Here is a 12,394-nt window from a genome sequence, read left to right on the forward strand (position 1 = left end):
GAATTAACAGAAACTTTGGAGCACACCTTTGATTTTAATATGGACAAAATACTCATGAAATATGAATTTATTGTGAAGTTTCAGAAACTTTAGATTGCTGGTACGGTAATACTTTCTTCCAGAGACAATTATTTTACTTTTTTGTGCAAAGCATTCATGCATATTTTAAAATTTTTTTATATGCTGCATATTTTTATTTTATAATAATAATAATAATAATAATTGTTATTATTATTATTATTATTATTATCATTATTATTATTATAATTTGTAGTTGTAGTAGTAGTAGTAGTAGTAGTAGCAGTAATAGGAAAATAATAGATATGTATTCTAAAATAACCATTTAGTTTTTAGAAATTACATTTTGCATTTAAGTATCCTAATGAGAAACCTGTGCTTGATGAGAATTAGCAATTTTGTGAATGTTAGGCCTTATATGTGATAAACAAACTCTCAACTCTTCATCAATAGATTTAATATTTGATCTACTTTTACATTTAATGTTAGTACAGAAAATCCTTGTTCACAAAGATAAGATGTGGAAAACTGCAATAAAACCGTTAATGCCTTGTTAGCTATTGAAGGATATTCTTCTTTAATTGAAATCCAAAACTGATCGATGGTCACCCTTCATGCTTGATCTTTAATCCCCGATCAGTAGATATAGCGGCCAGCACTTCCTCTTCTGTTAACAAAAAGCCAACTTCGTCAGTAGAAATATCAATGAAAGGGTTGCGAATCCAGTCGTACTGCTTGGTGTTTATTGAGGGAAAGTAATAATTCAGATTACCTTCCAGAGTCGCTAAATGATCCACTATTAAAGGAATTAAATTATCTGAATAGCCTTTTCTCAGCAAAGGAAACTTTTTCAAGCAGCCTTAAGTTGCTTTTCTTTTCCAAATCACTATTTTTTTCTGGAATGCTTTGATTCTGTCGGTAGATGAGAGGAGATTTCCACTTTGCATAGACATGTTCAGATTATTCAAAAGTTGAAACGTATCAGCCAGATATTCCAATTTTGATGTCCAAAACTCACATTCCAAAAGTCCACAAAATTTACTTATATTTTCTTGTTTAAAAAATGCCTATAGTTCTTCGTGAAGTTCAAGCACACGACAGAGTACCTTTCCTCTTGACAACCATTTTACTTCTGTGTGCAGCAGCAAGTGAGTGTGTTGTGAATCCATGTTTTCATAAAGTTGTTCAAATATGCAAGGCTTTACTGGTCTAGTCATGATGAAATTTACCATTTGGACATCTTGATCAAAAACTTCTTTCAATTTAACACCCAGTGTTTTTGCCATCAGGACCTCTCTATGCGAGAAACAGTGAGTTGTTGTTATCTTGGAATTCTTTTGCTTTACAAAGGATGCAAGACCTTTAATGGAACCCATCATTGATGGAGCTTCATCAGTACAAATTCCAACACACGACTCCCAAGATAAATAAAATTTCTCAAAATAACTTCTCAAAATAAGGAAAATATCTTCATTTTTAGTAGTGGCAAGCAATTCCTTGCAAAAAAGATACTGATTTACAATTCTACCCCCAACAATAAAGCGAATAAAAGCCAGTATAGTTGCGCTTTGTTATTTATGTCTGTTGATTCAACTTGTAGCGCAAAGTATGCATCCTGAAGTTTATTAAGACAAACATTTTCCTCAATATCGGTAGACATTTCCAGAATACGCCTGTGAACAGTATCATTTGATAGTGGAATTTTACTTAATTGTTTCTGTGCATCATCTCCTAGCATAGTCTTCACCATCTTTCTGCAAGCGGGCAAAATAATAGATTCAGCAAGCTTATGTAACTTCATCTTTTCGGCAATCATTTCCGATGCTTCATAAGATGTAATTTGAGCTTATTCTTGCAATGTTACCATACTTTTGAAAGCAAATGCTTGCTTTGTATGTTGCTCAAGTAGTCTTTTGAAATATTTATGTCTTTTCCTTGAAGACTGCAATGTGATGTTTGAAAATGTTTACTTAATTTAAGCATCGACTCATTTGACATTTTGCAACCACAAACCAAAGACAATGGGAGAGGCTGATTTTCATCTCTAGTCCCCATGAAGCCAAAACTTAAATAACTTTTGTCGTATTTCCGATTAGGTCTAATCTTAATTTTCTTAGCTGGACACTTCACTTCACTCGAAATGAAAAGAAAAAATTAAGGAATTTACCTTCCAGTTTAAATTGTCGTATATCGAAGACTTGACTCAGACATAGAGACATACTCGGTGTCTGCAAAATTTCTGAATAAATTACAGATATTTTAAACATTAGAATATATATAATTTTCCTATTCCGTGGGGCGCACTGGTGCACAGGTTGAGAAACACTGGTATAGGTTGTAGACTTTCTATGAAAATGGTAAAGCATATACGCATATTCTTAGGGTTTTTCTAGTATATGTGACAACACTATTCTTTTATAACTGTGATTCACAAGAATTTGCATATTGTGAACTCAAATTTTCCAGGTTTGATTTTTATTTTGATCTGTAAGGTCTATATAGTCATTACTTCTATCACTCTCTCAGTCACTTTGAAAGAAAGTGATTAGAGTCAGGTTTGTTCATACGCGAACAAACCCTCGGTCTTAACAATAGGATAAGATAGGATAATTTCTAGCACCTAGCTGGATCCGGTCAAAAAGCAGATGAAAGCAAGGAATCTTGTGATATCTGGCAACGCATGCATAGATCGGGTGAAGAGTGGTCAAACGCCGATCATCTACGCCAGTCTTTTCTTGATCGCCTGGGCAAGAGTTGTCTTTTTTCCACTCTTGGCCTTTTCCCAGTTCATTGCCCATTTTGTTTCCCTTAGTGTGTGTGTGTGTGTGTGATTTTACCTGGTATTACGGCTTCTTCTGCTCCTTCTTGTATGTGCCCTGGAGTTCCTGGGTTCCCATGTTCTCGGTTTTTGGCTTCGTCAGAGACAGACCCTCACATCACATGCAGTAGGTGTCATTCGAATTTTTGTACGATTACGAATCCTTGTATGGAATGCTGGGCATGGCCTAAGGAGCAGTGAAGGAAGTTTTATGGTAAGAGGGAAAATCAGAGAGTCTCCACTCTTCCTACTTGGGAGGGTTTTGCTCCTATTCCCGATGTTTCGTCTTCCGCAGTAGTCAACCCCCATAGTAGTGTTTTCCATGCATCTTCTTCCTTTTCTTCCATTGATTCGTCGATGGAAGTATCAGGAGTTCGCCAGGGTATTTTTTGTAATGAGCCCCCTCTTCCTCGGGAGTTTTTTCGGTTCCCGAGAAGGGTGAGGTTTTTTCATTATTCTCTTCTCTTCCAGGGTCGGTTGCTAGCGCAATTTGTGGAGGCTCGCACCCCCCCCCCCCCCCCCCCCCCCCTTCCCGGTCCAGCTAGGCCATCCCCCCTCCTCCCGGCCTCGAGCTCTGCGGGTGGGAGCAGTCTGCCATCTTGTATTGCTCCGCCGGTGTCTGCTGTCGTTTTGTATCGGAGCGACACTGCAGCATCAGCCCCATTAACCCTTAAACGCCGACTGGACGTATTTTACGTCGAGATAAATTGTCTGTCGGGTGCCGACTGGAAACGTAATTTTTACGTCGACATACAAAAGTTTTTTTTAAAATTTTTTTTTAAAATTCGCGGAACAAAAATACTTATAGGCCTACCAGCCTAAAACTTTTGAATCACGCGCCTTGGGGAATGCTGGGAGTTCACGGATCAAGGCCTTATTTTGTTTTGAAGCGTGACCCAGGTGCGCATGTGCGATATCCCTTCTTCTCGCTCCAGCCAGCATCAGTAGCGCACCATCCGAGAGCGATCTTTCGTGAAAAGCGTGTTTTTCTGGACTTGTGCGAGACTTTGAGCATTTTGTATTGCTACAGGACATTCCTAGATACGTCTCAACGACGTGTGAACCGTGAAAGGCGCGTTTTACGCGTCGGAAGGGATCGTGTAAGGCGAGTTTTGGACCTGGATGCTGGCGAGGGGGGCCAAGCACCCAGCGTGACCCCGCGCCTCAAGGCCGTTCTGTGCGGCCACGTGTGGCTGAAAGTGTTTCGGGAACACATCGTATGCCTTTGGTTACCCCTAGGAAGCATGTGGGCGTCCTCAGGGGCATTCGTAGGCATTTGGGAGGCCTCCAACCAAGGGACATAGACGAATATCTTTCGGAGCTTGATCGGGAACATGTCGCAAGTCCTCATTTTGATGGCGGATGGTCATCGAGTGATGAGGACAAATCAGTCCCGATGAAAGTGAGGATGAATATTTGCCCCCAATGTCCGTTCGAGGCTCACATCCCGAAAGTGAGCTCGAATTCAGTGGGTTCAGTGCATACGAGGGGGAATCTGAGGAGGAGGGGGAGGGTGGGGATACGGCTCAAGTTTTATCGCAGAGGACGATACAGAAAGTGAGGGCTAAGTGAGGGTGAATGGGCCAACGGGGGGGGGGTAGTGTGCATCGTGCCCGCACCTGTTGCGCTCGCCGCAGCGCTCACGGGCACGTAGAAGGTCGGCTCGTCGCACCAGCCAAGGTGAAGGTCGGTCGTCGGAGAGTGACGAGGGGTGGACGGAGACCCCACCCCTCCTAACATGCACCCCTTCACGGCAACCCCTGGGATGACCGTGACCATTACCCCTGACTGTTTTGGGGTTCATCCAGCTTTTCCTGACGCGGGAATTGCTGGAATACCTGGTACACGAGACGGTGGACTACGCTCGGTACTGCCGGTATGAGCTGAAGACGACCTTGTTGTATTACTGGCGGGATTGCAACCTCATTGACATGGCACATTTTTTGGGGCTCCACATTTATTTTGGTATGACACCTGCTGTCGACGTCAGGCAATATTGGAGGAGAAATTATTTTTTATGTATGCCGAATGTGCCTGGCGTTATGTCCAGTGATAATTTCCTGGCGATGGACAGGTACTTCAACGCCTTCAACCGAAGGGCCATACCCCGGAATACAGTGATCGCCTCATTTTAGTGCGTACAGTGTTGGATTATATCCGTGAGCGGTGTAGTAATCTCGTGATTCCTGGAAAGAACCTGTCTTTGGATGAGGGGATGATGCCTTACAAAGAACGTCCTAGTATAGAAAGTGTATAACCACAGAAGCAAAGAAATATGGTGTGAAATTCTTTCTCATTACCGAGGCCAACACTGGATACGTTGTGGACTTTTCAGTGTGTACCGGGTCTTCTCCACGCTGCGTGACACTGTATTCAACCTTGTGGGACGTTTCCGTAACGAGGGATATCACCTGTTTATGGATAATTATTATAACTCGTATCCCTGGCCCAGGAACTGCATGAAGCAGGTGTTCACGTCAGTGGTATCCTTCGGTTGGTGCGTGGGGCCCCGAATGTCCTCAGAGGTTCGCTAGTCATCCGCAACACCTGGCAAGAGAGGAGACAGAGTGGCGGCGGAAGGGCGCTGTCTTCGTCATCTGTTGGAAGGGTGTCCGAACTCGTCCCCATGATTACGACGAGTCATGAACCCATCCAAGAAGAGATCGTACAGCGGAAGAAGACACGTCGACAGGGCCGAGTTGTGTTTGAGGAGTTTCGTACCGAGCGGCCTACTGTCATTGGGCACTACAACAGGCACATGGGAGGAGTTGATCTCTTTGATCAGCTCATCCAGTACTATCCCTTCGCCAGGAGAACCAGAAGGTGGACACAGAAGCTCCTCAAATACATCCTTCAGTTGGCCCTCCAAAATGCCTACATACTGTACTGTGGGTACCGCGGTGACAATCGAGGTTGACCACATACAGTTCCTAGAGGTAGCCGGGAATGCCCTCATCAACTTCGATCCCGATGAGTGGCCTTCCATAACTGACCCCGCCCCCTGCCCTGAGCTGCAGATCTGCCCCTAGAGAAAGGGCAGATAGGAGGGCCACTTCGTTCGACCCCTGCCGCCGCCCTGCTGCCGCCGCCCCTGCTGACGACGCCCCTGCTGCCGCCGCCCCTGCTGCCGCCGCCTCCTGCTGACGATGCCCCTGCTGACGACGCCCCTCTGCTGCCGGCCCCGCCATCACCGCTTCTCGTCGGGTAGTGGACCCTGCTGTCGGCTGCAGCCAGGGAACACATACTGGAGGGGCCGTTAGAAGGGCTGAAAGGCAGAAACTGGTGGTCCGGGTGTGCCCATATGAATGGCATGAAGGAGAGACACCCTCCGGTTCTTCTGTCTGTCTTCTGCAAAAAGTTGCTCTTTGCAGGATAGGGGAGTGTGACCGAAAGTACCACACTAAGGTCATGTATTGGAGCGCGCCCCCTAAACCGACAGCGGAGGGCGCACGGGGCCCCCGGGTCCATCAGCAGTAAGGGCGCGCGTCTCCCTCCTCCACCTGTACCTCGTCATGTCGAGTGGAAAAAAATGCAAGACTCTTCAATGGAGGAGGGAGAAAACAAGAAAATAGAAGAAACGAAGAGTCAGGATTACGAGTGAGTATTCTGCATTTATTTTATATTTAGTTTTATATTTATTACAATTTTTTATATATCTGAATGTGTGCATGATAAAATAATAATAAGACATTTCATTGTATTGCGAAGAGAAAGTGTCACCTGCATTCCTTTTATTTATGTATTGGTACCAGAATCGAAGAATGTAATATATTATTTTTACGTTTAACAATATAAATTATATATATATAATAATATTTATATATATATACATATGTATAATATAATATATAATATATACCTATATATATATATTTTAAGAATTTTTATATTTTTATAATTTTTTTTTTTTTGGGTAAGCAAATTACTTACAGTCTAGTAATATTCAATCATTTACCTCACTTTAAAACAAATTGCAAGTCTCTAGAACAATATCTCGATTTATGGTGAATATTTGAAAAAAATTTTATTATTCCGCGCACGCCGATTCTCGGCCGAAAATATCCGAAACGCGTTGGTCACATTCTCCTAATATTTGTGCCTTTTCATATTACGCTTATTTTATAGTTTTATATATGGAAATGTGCGCAAAAACATGCACAATATAACAAAAAATATTGGAAGGTTGTAGCATTTATCATTTTTGAAATATTTGCATATAAAGTACGATAAGTACAAAAGAAACTACGAATCGCGTCAACTTTTTGACTCAACCGAAAAGGTAAAAAAAAAACGCATTTATAACATAAAAATCTTACAGTCTAGTAATATTCAATCATTTATCTTCATTTTAAAACAAATTGCAAGTCTCTAGACACTTATCTCGATTTTTGGTGAATTTTTGAAAAAATATTTTTTTCCCCTCCGCGCGACGATTCTCGGCTGAAAATCTAGGAAACGCGTAGGTCCACATTCTCCTAATATTTGAGCCTTTTCATATTACGCTTTTTTTAAAGGTTTATATTATGGAAATGTGTGCAAAACCAATGCACAATATAACAAAAAATTTTGGAATAAGGTTGTAGCATTTCTCATTTTTTGAAATATTTGCATATAAAGTACGATAAGTACACAAAAAAACTACGATCGGTCCAACTTTGACTCAACGAAAAGGTCAAAAAACGCTTTTTATAAACATAAAAATCTTACAGTCAGTAATATTCAATCATTTATCTCATTTTAAAACATATTGCAAGTCTCTAGAACAATATCTCGATTTATGGTGAATTTTTGTAAAAAAATATTTTTTCCCCTCCGCGCGCTGATCTCTGCCGAAATCTCCTAAACGCGTAGGTCACATTCTCCTAATATTTGAGCCTTTTCATATACGCTTTTTTTAAAGGTTTATATATGGAAATGTGTCAAAAACATGCAAAATATAACAAAAGAAAAATATTGGAAGGTTGTAGCATTTCTCATTTTTGAAATATTTGCATATAAAGTACGATAAGTACGAAAAAAACTACGATCGGTCAACTTTGACTCAACCGAAAAGGTCAAAAAACGCATTTATAACATAAAAAATCTTACAGTCTAGTAATTTTAATCATGTATCTTCAATTTAAAACATATGCAAGTCTTTAGAACAATATCTCGATTTATGGTGAATAGGTTTGAAACAAAAAAAAAATTTTATTCCGTCCGCGCTGCCGATTCTCGGCCGAAAATCTCGGAAACGCGGTCCACATTCTCCTAATATTTGAGCCTTTTCATATTACGCTATTTTTAGAGTTTTATATATGAAAATGTGCGCAAAAACATGCACAATATAACAAAAATTATTGGAAGGTTGTAGCATTTCTCATTTTTTTTATATTTGCATATAAAAAAAAAATTTAAACAAAAATTCGACATTCGGTCAACTTTAACTCGTTCGAAATGGTCGAAAACTGCATTTGTAAGCTAAAACTCTTACAGTATCGTAATATTCAATCATTTTCCTTCATTTTGAAACAAATTGCAAGTCTCTATAACAATATTTCGATTTATGGTGAATTTTTTAAAAAATTATTTTTTTACATCCGCGCGCTACGAATTCATGCATCATTTTGTGATAATATTTTCTCTGTGTTGCTTTTATCGTTTTGCAATGTGTTATATATCAAAATGATCGCAATTTAGTGCACATTACAATGAAAAAAAAAGTAACTTGTTACCTCTAACCGTTTGGCGCACAGCGCGATTTGAATACAATTATATATGAAATTTTGTTTTTGCGCTATCATATATCGCATTATTTATATATGATAATGATAATTTTTTTCATTTCTGATGGTTGCATACTAAACTTCAAGCAATGACAAAAAAAAGGAGCCAAAAATGAACTCTTAATCTTGAAAACTAAGTGCGCTGTGATTTTTTGAAAAAAATATTTTTTCCGCTTACGCGCTCACTCTCAAACCCCTCCGGCACACGGGAGTCATTTTTTTATTTACCGCTTCGGCGTTTAAGGGTTAATGACATCACGGGGTCCATCTTTGTGTATTCCTCCGCCAGTGGCATCTCTTTCCCCCTCGCAAAGAGGGGAAGCCGTGACGTTACCACCGCTTGTGACGTCACTCTCATCGATGACATATCTCCCAGTTGCCTCCTCCGATCCGCCTCACTTAGCCACGACGTCATCACTGCTGCCCAGTTCACAACATCTCCCTTCCTTGTCTTCAGAGCCTTCTCTGGCACATCAGTTCGAGGTCATATGCCAGGCAGTGCTTCAGAGGCTGGACTCTGTATTGGATGTGAAGTTGGCTGCCTTATCGGTTGGAAGGACTGATAGGAAACGCTTTGCTTCGTCCCCGCCTTCCGAGAAGAGTGCGCATAAGAAGCTAGCGTTGTCTTCCTCTCCCTCTTCCCCCTCTACGCCTCGTCGGCGTATTAAGCATTGGAAGGCTAAGGACTTTGCCCTTCCTTCGCCATCGAGGGAGGAACAGCGCGGGCGCGTTCCCGAGAGTGCTGTGGTTTCGGGCAGTGTTTGTGATTTGTGTTCTGCAGGGGTTGCTTCGCCACCGAATCTCGTATGTGCAACCCCCCCCTTCTGTCCTTGCACATCGCGAGTGTGTTGCAACCTCCCCTGTCCGTGCACGTGATGGTAGTGCTCCTTCTTCTCCAAGGCCTATTCGTTGCTGTAAAGATCTGAAGGCGCCTGTCAAGAGGTCGAAGGTAGTGAGCACGGAGGTGGTGCACCTGGAGTGTTTGCCTGCCTCTCTAACAGGTGCTTCCAAGACTTCCACTATAAGGGATTCTCCGTCAATCTCGAGTGCTCGAGTTTCCTCCCATCTCACGTACGTATGGCCACCACGCCCGTTTCCGTTCATGGACGTCTGGATTCACCTGTTGAGGTAAGTGATGTGCCTAGTGTTACAGTGGGTCCGTCTCGGCGGCTGACGCTAGGACCCAGCCCAGATGGGTTAGTAGGGGTTTCAGACTGTTTGGCTACTAACCCTTCTGTGAATTTTGGTGAAGAAGGCGCGTTAGAAGAGCCTAGACATCCTTCTCGTCGTCGGTCGCCGGTGCCAGAGCAGGAGGAGGGGGACATGCAGGAGTTTCTGTCTTCCGTTTCGGAAGTTGTTGATCTCACTCATGGGTTCAACAATTTGGAAAGTAGGACTCAGGCTCGGTCGTCTTACACTACTCCTTGCTTGGAAGCCTTGGTGGGAGCTACTCAGGACCCCAAATCATCTCTTCAGCTGCCGTTGTCAGGGCACGTTCAGTCGGTCTTGCAGAAGGTTAACGCCTCTGTTTCTGACCGGGACGGTTCACTTCGCTCTAGAGGCTCTACCAAACTACTACCCCCACCTCTCACAAGACATAGGAAGTACTATGCTACGAGCTCTGCGTTTTTGTTGTCATGCCACCTTAACCCAGACGTCATTCGCTTGAAGCCGGGTTTGACTTTGGAACAAGTGAGGTCAGTGGCTCCGTCCTTGTCTCTGCAAGACTCCTTAGCTTTGGAAATCTACGGCGGCCTCCATGTTGCAGACGGTTTTTTGGCTGGACCTCTGGTCTGTGGTGATTGCCAAGATAGCTTCTGACAGGTCCCCTGAATGGTTGGCGAGTGCCGCCTTGCTTGCCAGTCTTTTGCAGTTCGGGGGCAAGGCGTTTTCTTATTTGGCTCACCTCGGTGCCAATTTATGGGCTAATCATCTGGTTAGGAGGGATACGTTGGCATTCGACTTCTCTCCTCTGTCGGACAAGCCGCAGCTCAGGAAGACGTATCCCCCAGATTCTCTGAAGTTCTTGGCTCTTCGGGAGGAAGTGCAGAAAATGCTGGACAAGGATGCGATAGCGGAAGTAGTGCGTCCGTCCCCGGGGTTTTACAGTCACATCTTCTTGGTGCCCAAGGCGTCGGGAGGATGGAGGCCTGTGATCGACTTATCCACCTTGAATCGCTTCATCAGGAAGACACGGTTCAAGATGGAGACCCCACGCTCGGTCTTGGCAGCAGTGAGGGAAGGCGACTTCTTGCTGTCGATAGACTTGAGGGACGCATACTTCCAAATCCCTGTTCATCCCACGTCCAGGAAGTTCCTTCGCTTCTCTCTGGCGGACAAGATCTTCAAGTTCAAAGTCTTGTGCTTCGGGTTGACGACAGCCCCTCAAGTGTTCACAAGGGTCTTCTCTCTTGTGTCAAATTGGGCCCATGCTCAGGGGATGTGTTTGCTGAGGTACCTCGACGATTGGTTGGTCTTTGCAGTTCCAGGGAAAAGCTGCTGCAAGACAGGGATCGTCTTCTTCAGTTATGTCTGGACCTGGGCATATTAGTCAACCAGGAAAAGTCGAACCTCGTACCCACTCAAAGGATTCTCTACTTGGGCATGGTCATTGATACGACAGTGGCAAGAGTTTTCCCGTCGGATCAGAGATTGGAGAAGTTGGCGGGCTGTTGCGCGCAACTTCCTGTCAAAGTCGCATCAGTCGGCTCATCAGTGGCAGGTTCTTCTGGGAGTGCTATCTTCCCTGGAGAAGCTGGTCCCTCATGGGCGTCTTCATCTTCGGTCTCTGCGATGGAGACTGGGGGAATTCTGGTCTGCGGTGGGGAACTCTCCCCTGTTTATGGTCCCACTGTCTTTGGAAGTGAGAGAAGACCTTCATTGTTGGTTGGATGACCAGAATCTATTGAAGGGCGTCCCTCTGCGTTCTCTCCCTCCAGACTTCCTTCTGTTCTCGGACGCCTCCCTCACGGGTTGGGGTGCGCACTTAGGCGGCCTCATCACTTCAGGCATTTGGGGTTTGGAGGACAAGCAGCAGCATATCAACGTCTTGGAGTTGAAGGCGGCTTTCCTGGGTCTGAAGGAGTTTCGGTGGATGGTAGGGGGTCACTGTCGTTCTCATGTCGGACAACACCACGGTGGTAGCCTACGTGAACAAAGAGGGAGGCCTGGTTTCTCAGCAACTTCATGCCTTGGCCGTTGAGCTTCACCAATGGGCAATCAGCAATTTGGTAGAGCTATCAGCCAGGTATATCCCAGGGAAACGGAACGTGGTCGCAGACAAACTTAGTCGCCGGGATCAGATCCTAGGCACAGAGTGGTCCCTTCATCAAGTGGTGGCAGACAAGCTTTTCTAGATTTGGGGGAGACCCATGCTGAACTTTTTCGCGACACGCTACAACAGGAAGCTGGAGGTGTTCTGTTCAGTGGTCCCAGATCCCTTAGCATTGGCAGAAGACACATTCCAACATCCCTGGGACAACCTGGAGGTGTATGCCTTCCCTCTGTTTTGTTTGATCCGTCAGGTTCTGAACAGGCTGATGGGTTCACAGGGTCTGAGAATGACTTTGGTAGCCCCTCTGTGGCCTCAGGCGGAATGGTTTCCAGATCTGCTGTCGTTGTTATCAGAGATTCCGAGGGAGATTCCCCCTTGGCGGCATCTCCTGTGGCAGCCCCATGCAGAAAGGTTCCACCAGTCAGTAGAATCCCTGTCTCTTCACAGTTGGAGGCTATCAACTATCTCCTCTGTTGGAGAGGATTTTCCCAGAAATCAGCTGGGCACATGTCCAGCAGT

The 12,394-nt window shown here is 44.1% G+C and overlaps 1 protein-coding gene across 7 annotated transcripts in view; it reads left to right on the forward strand.

Annotated features, from left to right (window-relative positions):
- The window catches only part of LOC135223690 (uncharacterized), a 171,259-nt gene that overhangs the window by 85,053 nt on the left and 73,812 nt on the right, over positions 1-12,394 (forward strand). The window lies entirely within an intron of this gene.

Source organism: Macrobrachium nipponense, chromosome 10, assembly GCF_015104395.2.
Source record: "Macrobrachium nipponense isolate FS-2020 chromosome 10, ASM1510439v2, whole genome shotgun sequence".
In the NCBI taxonomy this organism is placed as follows: domain Eukaryota; kingdom Metazoa; phylum Arthropoda; class Malacostraca; order Decapoda; family Palaemonidae; genus Macrobrachium; species Macrobrachium nipponense.